At 43.6% G+C, this 9,512-nt stretch overlaps 1 pseudogene; it reads left to right on the forward strand.

The window, feature by feature from the left end:
* The first annotated feature begins 2,449 nt into the window (after nucleotides 1-2,449).
* Nucleotides 2,450-8,914, forward strand: LOC112068669 (C-C chemokine receptor type 6-like; annotated as a pseudogene).
* Nucleotides 8,915-9,512: the final 598 nt, after the last annotated feature.

A 9,512-nucleotide genomic window follows, 5' to 3' on the forward strand; every position in this document is an offset into this window, starting at 1 on the left:
ACTGACCTGGGATGGGTCAGAGTCTAAACGACAGCCACTGACCTGGATGGGTCAGAGTCTAAACGACAGCCACTGACCTGGGATGGGTCAGAGTCTAAACGACAGCCACTGACCTGGGGGGTCAGAGTCTAAATGACAGCCACTGACCTGGATGGGTCAGAGTCTAAATGACAGCCACTGACCTGGGATGGGTCAGAGTCTAAATGACAGCCACTGACCTGGATGGGTCAGAGTCAAATGACAGCCACTGACCTGGATGGGTCAGAGTCTAAATGACAGCCATGACTGGATGGTCAGAGTCTAATGACAGCCACTGACCTGGGATGGGTCAGAGTCTAAATGACAGCCACTGACCTGGGATGGGTCAGAGTCTAAATGACAGCCATGACCTGGGATGGGTCAGAGTCTAAATGACAGCCACTGACCTGGGATGGGTCAGAGTCTAAATGACAGCCACTGACCTGGGATGGTCAGAGTCTAAATGACAGCCACTGACCTGGGATGGGTCAGAGTCTAAATGACAGCCACTGACCTGGATGGGTCAGAGTCTAAATGACAGCACATGACCTGGATGGGTCAGAGTCAAATACAGCACTGACCTGGGATGGGTCAGAGTCTAAATGACAGCCACTGACCTGGGATGGGTCAGAGTCTAAATGACAGCCACTGACCTGGGATGGGTCAGAGTCTAAATGACAGCCACTGACCTGGATGGGTCAGAGTCTAAATGACACCACTGACCTGGGATGGGTCAGAGTCTAAATGACCCCACTGACCTGGGATGGGTCAGAGGTCTAAATGACAGCCACTGACCTGGGATGGGTCAGAGTCTAAATGACAGCCACTGACCTGGGATGGGTCAGAGTCTAAAGACAGCCACTGACCTGGGATGGGTCAGAGTCTAAACGACAGCCACTGACCTGGGATGGGTCAGAGTCTAAATGACAGCCACTGACCTGGGATGGGTCAGAGTCTAAAGACAGCCACTGACCTGGGATGGGTCAGAGTCTAAATGACAGCCACTGACCTGGGATGGGTCAGAGTCTAAATGACAGCCACTGACCTGGATGGGTCAGAGTCTAAATGACAGCCACTGACCTGGGATGGGTCAGAGTCTAAAGACAGCCACTGACCTGGGATGGGTCAGAGTCTAAACGACAGCCACTGACCTGGGATGGGTCAGAGCTAAAGACAGCCACTGAACCTGGGATGGGTCAGAGTCTAAAGACAGCCACTGACCTGGGATGGGTCAGAGTCTAAATGACAGCCACTGACCTGGGATGGGTCAGAGTCTAAACGACAGCCACTGACCTGGGATGGGTCAGAGCCTAAACGACAGCCACTGACCTGGGATGGGTCAGAGTCTAAATGACAGCCACTGACCTGGGATGGGTCAGAGTCTAAATGACAGCCACTGACCTGGGATGGGTCAGAGTCTAAATGACAGCCACTGACCTGGGATGGGTCAGAGTCTAAATGACAGCCACTGACCTGGGATGGGTCAGAGTCTAAATGACAGCCACTGACCTGGGATGGGTCAGAGTCTAAATGACAGCCACTGACCTGGGATGGGTCAGAGTCTAAATGACAGCCACTGACCTGGGATGGGTCAGAGTCTAAATGACAGCCACTGACCTGGGATGGGTCAGAGTCTAAATGACAGCCACTGACCTGGGATGGGTCAGAGTCTAAATGACAGCCACTGACCTGGGATGGGTCAGAGTCTAAATGACAGCCACTGACCTGGGATGGGTCAGAGTCTAAATGACAGCCACTGACCTGGATGGGTAGAGTCTAAATGACAGCCACTGACCTGGGATGGGTCAGAGTCTAAATGACAGCCACTGACCTGGGATGGTCAGAGTCTAAATGACAGCCACTGACCTGGGATGGTCAGAGTCTAAATGACAGCCACTGACCTGGGATGGGGTCAGAGTCAAATGACAGCCACTGACCTGGGATGGGTCCAGAGTCTAAATGACAGCCACTGACCTGGGATGGGTCAGAGTCTAAATGACAGCCACTGACCTGGGATGGGGTCAGAGTCTAAATGACAGCCACTGACCTGGGATGGGTCAGAGTCTAAATGACAGCCACTGACCTGGGATGGGTCAGAGTCTAAATGACAGCCACTGACCTGGGATGGGTCAGAGTCTAAATGACAGCCACTGACCTGGGATGGGTCAGAGTCTAAATGACAAGCCACTGACCTGGATGGGTCAGAGTCTAAACGACAGCCACTGACCTGGGATGGTCAGGTCTAAATGACACCACTGACCTGGGATGGGTCAGAGTCTAAAGACAGCCACTGACCTGGGATGGGTCAGAGTCTAAATGACAGCCACTGACCTGGGATGGGTCAGAGGCTAAAATGACAGCCACTGACCTGGGATGGGTCAGAGTCTAAAATGACAGCCACTGGACCTGGGATGGGTCAGAGTCTGTACACCTCCAATTGACTCAAATGATGTCAATTAGCCTATCAGAAGCTTCTAAAGCCATGACATAATTTTCTGGAATTTTCCAAGCTGTTTAAAGGCACAGTCAACATAGTGTATGTAAACTTCTGACCCACTGGAATTGTGATACAGTGAAATAATCTGTAAACAATTGTTGGAAAAATTACTTGTGTTATGCACAAAGTAGATGTCCTAACCGACTTGTCTAAACTATAGTTTGTAAACAAGAAATTAGTGGAGTGGTTGAAAAACGAGTTTTAATGACTCCAACCTAAGTGTATGTAAACTTCCCACTTCAACTTTATATTGTCTGTGCCAGCATTGCCTTAATTGCATGAGTATTTATTCATAATATGTTAGTTTAGAGATGGTTATTGTGTAGCCTGTAGTTTCTGCACATACTACCACTGCGCATTCATAGTTTGCACTAGTGCTATGCCATGGTGTGTTTCTATACTGAACAACATAAACACAACATGCAACAATTTAAAAGATTTTACTGAGTTACAGTTCATATGAGGATATCGGTCAATTGAAATATAATCATTAGGCCCTAATCTATGGATTTCACCTGACTGGGAATACAGATATTTATCTGTTGTTCACAGATGCCTTATAAAAACATTTTTTTTAAATGGGCCTCACAATGGGCCTCAGGATCACCTCACGGTATTTCTGTACATTCAAATTGCCATCAATAAAATGCAATTGTGTTTGTTGTCCGTAGCTTATGCCTGCCTGCCTGCCCACCACCATCCGGCGCTGTGTTCACAACGTTGACATCWGCAAACCCCTCGCCCACACGACGCCATACACGTGTTCTGTGGTTCTGAGGCCGGTTGGACATACTGACAAATTCTCTAAAACGTTAAATTCTCTGGTAACAGTTCTGGTGGGCATTCCTACAGTCAGCATGCCAATTGCACGCTCCCTCAACTTGAGATAACTGTGACTTTGTGTTGTGTGACAACTGCACATTTTAGTGGCCTTTTATTGTCCCCMGCACAAGGGGTCCCTGTGTAATGAAATTGTATCTATTTTTGTCCTGGTGCCACAGGGTTGTAAATTACAATACGCATGCGGGAGCTCCAAGAACCGTCTGAAACTGTTATTAGGTAACATGTAAAGTGTTGGTCCCATGTTTTATGAGCTGAAATAAAATAAAATTTCTCAACTTTTGTGCACAAATTAGTTAACAACCATGTTAGTGAGCATTTCTCCTTTGCCAAAAGGATCCATCAACCGGACTGGTGTAGCATATCACAAAGCTAATACAACAGAATGAACATTACACAGGTGCACCTTGTGCTGGGGACAAAAGGCCACTTTAAAATGTGCAGTTTTGTCACAACACAATGCTGCAGATGTCAAGTTTTGAGGGAGYTTGCAATTGGCATGCTGACTGCAAGAATGTCCACCAGAGCTGTTGCCAGAGAATTTAATGTTTTCTTCTCTACCATAAGCCGCCTCCGTCATTTTAGAGAATTTGACAGTACATCCAACCGGCCTCACAGCAGCAGACCACGTGTATGGCGTCGTGTGGGCGAGCAAGTTTGCTGATGTCAACATTGTGAACAAAGTGCCCTGCGGTGGCGGTGGGGTTATGGTATGGGCAGGCATAAGCTACGGACAACGAACACAATTGCATTTTATCCATGGCAATTTGAATGCACAGAGATCAGTGATGAGATCCTGAGGCCCATTGTCGTGCCATTCATCCACCGCCACCACCTCATGTTTCAGCATGATAATGCACTGCCCCATGTTGCAAGGATCTGTACACACTTCCTGGAAGCTGAAAATATCCCAGTTCTTCCATCGCCTGCATATTCACCACAYGTCACCCACTTAGCATGTTTGGGATGCTCTGGATCGATCCGTACGACAGCGTGTTCCAGTTTCCACCAATATCCAGCAACTTCGCACAGCCATTGAGGAGTGGTACAACATTCCACAATCAACAGCCTGATCAACTCTATGCGAAGAAGTGTCATGCTGCAAGAGGCAAATGGTGGTCACACAAGATACTGACTGGTGTTCTGATTCACGCCTGTGACCAAAAGATGCGTATTTGTATACCCAGTCATGTGAAGTCCATAGATTAGAGCCTAACGCATGTATTTAAATTGACTGATTTCATTATATGAACTGTAACTCCAGTAAAATCTTTGAAATTGTTTCAGTATGCCTTTACATTTTTGGTCAGTATAATTTGACCGAACTTTGAAAAGAATAATGGGCAAATGTTGTGCAATCCAGGTGTGGAAAGCTCTTAGACTTCTCCAGAAAGACTCACAGCTGTAATCACTGCCTAAGGTGCTTCTACAACGTATTGACTCGGGTGTGAATACTTATGTAAATTATATTTCTGTATTTTATTTTCAATAAAATAGCAAACATTTCTAAAAACATGTTTTCACTCTGTCATTATGGGGTATTGTGTGTAGATGGGTGAGAGAAAAAAATATATTCAATACATTTTTAATTTGGACTGTAAAAACAAAATGTGGAATAAGTCAAGGGGTATGAATACTTTCCGAAGGCACTGTAAAATGTATGTATGCTTTATTCACATGATAGTACTAATCAGTGACACCGCTTTGAAACTTTATCCCCCATGTAATGCATGTCTTTAAAATAATGCACACTGTTTCCAGTGTACCTAATATTCAAAATAGTTGAACGAATAGAARTGAGCAATCATTAACAGTCAATACGTTTCAAAGGTCAATAAAGAGTTAAGGTGTAATGAGCATGTTTCTTGAGTTCTTCTGCTCAGATCTTGTGTTATGTACGTGTCAGTCAATAGGTTTTTATTTGAGAACGTCAGTGCATGCTGCGACAGTGCTTGTTTCCACAGCTGACAGTCTAGGTTGATCAAACAGAGAAACACTTGACTTCTTCCTGTTTTCTCTAATTGAGAGATTCTGAGGTTCACAGCTTCCTTTCAAACTTGGCTTAGAATAGTCCCAAGAGTCTTTTGAAACTTGATTACTCCGTTTTTCTGGTAAGTCCTCTCTTACACAATACATGGAATAATATGTGACTGAAGCAATCTTACCATGTTTAATAAAATATATAATTTACTGTTGTTCTTAATGTAAGGAAAACTGCTGGGTTAAATATGTTCAACATGCACTTAAATCTTTATTTGGAAACATGACATTCAACTAGATTTTTCTGTAGATTACATTGTGTGTATTGTAATAAAATCAGTTGATTTCTAAACATGTCATACCTGAAATTGACACAGTTGTTTGCAACTCGTTTCAATTCTACTTTTTGACTGTATTGTCTGAAATGTAATTGTCTGCATTGATGCACATTATACAATTTTAATTACCATTCATTCATTTCACACAAGTACTTTTTCTATCATAAGTCTGTCACACTTGGAAAAAGTACTCAATTGTCATTCGTGAGAAAAAGTAATGATGCCTTAATAGAAAATTACTCAATTAAAAGTGAAAGTCACACAGTAAAATATTCCTTGAGTAATAGKATTTGGTTTTAAATATACTTATGTATCAAAAGTAAAAGTATAAATATTTTTTTATTCCTTATATTAAACCATCCAGACGGCACAATTTTCTTGTTTTGTTATTTTTATTTATGGATCGGCAGGGGCACACCAACACTCAACAGACATAATTTACAAATAAAGCCTTTGTCTTTAGTGAGTCCACCAGATCAGAGGCAGTAGGGGTGACCAGGGATGTTCTCTTGATAAGTGTGAATTGGACCATTTCCCTGTGCTGCTAAGCATTCAAAATGTGACGAGTACTTTTRGGTGTCAGGGAAAATATATTGAGTAAAAAGTACATTATTTTCTTTAGGAATGTAGTGAAGTAAAAGTAGTCAAGAACATAAATAGTAAAGTAAAGTACAGATACTCAAAAAATAAAAATAAAGTATTTTTACTTAAGTACTTTACACCACTGAAAACAGTTACTTGTCTGCAATAGGTCCATGCTACGTGAGACTGCTTTTATTTGTTGTTTAGGTTTATTACACGGTCTGAACTCACATAACCTGGGAATAAATCCCCCAAAATCTCAGGATCTTGCTGAAATGTATGCATACACTCTGCAGCTAGGAAAGGGGAACCTCACCGCAGAGAATAAGCAATGTCCCACAAAACATATTCTACAACATAGCCTATGCAAAAGCCTTTGACTAGGCTGTCTGGCCCAGATTGATCCTCCACAGCCAACATGAAAGAACCRAAATGGTTGTAGTTAAGCCACCATCACTAATAGGTCAGAAGAGAGAAAGAAAATAAAGCCAGTGGATGTACCTTTAGTAGACCTCAGAGGGATGTATAGAAAACAGTAAGGTACGTCGATGTACTGTATGTCTTCACTTCATCTGTCAGGTGGTGGGGGATGTTATATAAGAATGARGCGGGAAATACAGTATGTTTGAGTAATCTAACATGGATGAAGGTATACATAAAATAATGTTCCATGCATACATCTGATATAATTTCTAGATATCCAATTAGCTTCATATGAACTCACAATGCTCCTTGTACATATATTAATTTCTCCAAAATCCACTTAGCTGATCATGTGCTTCAGTTGACATTTGATCAGGGAAGTCAGGCGAGATGATGAATCAAACCATTGTTGCCTTGCTGTGGTTGTTTTGCCACCCCATGTCATCTTTATGCTTTGGGAACAGCCACCATGCAGAAGTGATAGTAGGAACAACAACCAGAAGCAGAACAACAATGTCATGTCTTTGTCAATAACATTGAGACATTTTTATATTCAACACAGATTTTTTTCAATTACAAATGTACAATGAATTGCCAATTGATAATGCCAGCATTGCCCCTAAAAGTCTCAATACTGACATGAAGTACTGTGCGTCATTGAAAGCCAACCCCAGTTGTTCACTTCAGATACTTAACCACACTCGTGCATTTAAAGAAGAATTTGGGTCACAGTCAAGCAAGATTGGGGTTATGTGCCCTGGTTCTCTGCAAATTTCCTTTTCTCTGAATCGCACCACACTGCCAACCTATTCGCTCCAGATTACTTCAGTCACACCTTTGTAAGGATGTTAATTAACTACAATCGAATTTTGCTTCATAGTTAAAATAATATACGTATACAGTAGTTGATAGTGATAGGATACATTTCAATAAAACAGAAATGCTTTTTGGGGGGGGGGGGGGGGTGCCATGAGTAATACTATATGTTGAAATAAATTCCAAGTGTGTTATTAAATGAAAGACCTGTTCTTCTCTGAGTGCTCTCTCTATCCATAGGAGAAAATGAACCATACGGATAATGGCGAGGAAACAGTTAACAATTCAGTGGCGTATGACTATGATGTGGTGGAGCCATGTAATATGGAAGACAACAACAGTGTGGAGACAGTGGTGCGACTCTACATCCACTCTGTCATCTGCATCCTGGGATTACTGGGCAACATCCTGGTGATCGTCACCTACGCTTCTACAAGAAGGCCAAGTCCATGACGGACGTCTACCTTCTGAACGTGGCCATAGCAGACATGCTGTTTGTGGCGGCTCTACCCTGATCATCTACAATGAGCAGAGTGGCTGGCCATGGGGAGCGGTGGCCTGTAAGGTTCTCCGCGGGCCTACAGCGTCAACCTGTACAGTGGCATGCTGCTGTTAGCTTGTATTAGCACCGACCGCTACATTGCTATCGTCCAGGCCCGTCGCTCCTTCCGGCTCCGCTCCCTGATCTTCAGCCGCATCATCTGCGCTGCCAGTCTGGAGCCTGGCCCTGCTCCTCTCTGTCCCACCTTTGTCTACTACGAGCGTTATGTGCCTGCACACAGCACCCTTGGAATTATTATGACAACTATGATTACAACAATGCTACAACACCGTTTAATCTGGAGAACACCATATTCTTAGAGGAGGAGGACTATGTAGTCTGCAACTTCCGGTTCCCAGACAACGCCACAGCCGTCAGATGAAGATCCTGGTCCGAGCACCCAGATGGCGGTGGGCTTCTTGCTGCCCCTGTTGGTCATGGGCTTCTGCTATGCCAACATCATTGTCACGCTGCTGCGTGCCAAAGAACTTCCAGAGGCACAAGGCGGTGCGCGTGGTGCTGGCTGTGGTGGTCGTGTTTATCATCTGTCATCTCCCTACAACGTCGCGCTGCTCTACGACACGGTCAACAAGTTCCAGAACCTGGCCTGCAGTCACGTGGATGCCACCGAGGTGGCCAAGACAGTGACGGAAACGGTGGCCTACCTGCACTGCTGCCTCAACCCGGTCCTATACGCCTTCATCGGGGTGAAGTTCAGGAACCACTTCAGGAAGATTGTGGAGGATGTGTGGTGCATTGGGAAGAGGGTCATGAATCCCCGACGCTTCTCCAGGGCCACGTCAGAGATGTATGTCTCCACTGTCCGCAAGTCTATGGATGGTTCCTCTACAGACAATGCATCTTCTTTCACCATGTGAGGACGAGACCTCTGGTGGAGACTGCTATTGCTGTGAACCCTAGCGTAGTCTGATACATTTATCAATGTACCTATGCCATCTTTATTGAATGTTTCCATAAGCCTTACATGGAATAATCAATGTAAAATAACAAAAGTGTTTATTTAAATGGTAACTACTGTAATGTCAACTGTTTCTACTTGCTGTTTATTGTTTATGAATATGATATATCGGTTGTTGCTTTTATGCAGTTCTGTCTTTGGTTAATGCACAATTGTGGTTTATGTCTATGTTTGAACATATTTTGAAAGACAAAGTAAAACAATACTTTTTTATGGCCTATATTAATTTCCTAATGTATTTATTGACGGAAGGACAATACTATGTAATCTGGTTTCAGCATGGCAAACTGCTCACAATTAGTAGATGTACCAGCGTTGTTATTGTTACCAGTAGATGGGCCATTTACACTCTTTACACTATGTCTCTACACAGTCTGGAATGAAGTGTTGTAAAATCAGTGCGGAGACAGCTTCCTAGAATTAAGTGAGTTCTACAAAGATAAGGCAGTTATGTTGTTTAAGAAATCCAAATATTAGGTCATATTTGATTTGAGTGAA

Source organism: Salvelinus sp. IW2-2015, unplaced genomic scaffold, assembly GCF_002910315.2.
Source record: "Salvelinus sp. IW2-2015 unplaced genomic scaffold, ASM291031v2 Un_scaffold648, whole genome shotgun sequence".
Taxonomy (NCBI): Eukaryota; Metazoa; Chordata; class Actinopteri; order Salmoniformes; family Salmonidae; genus Salvelinus; species Salvelinus sp. IW2-2015.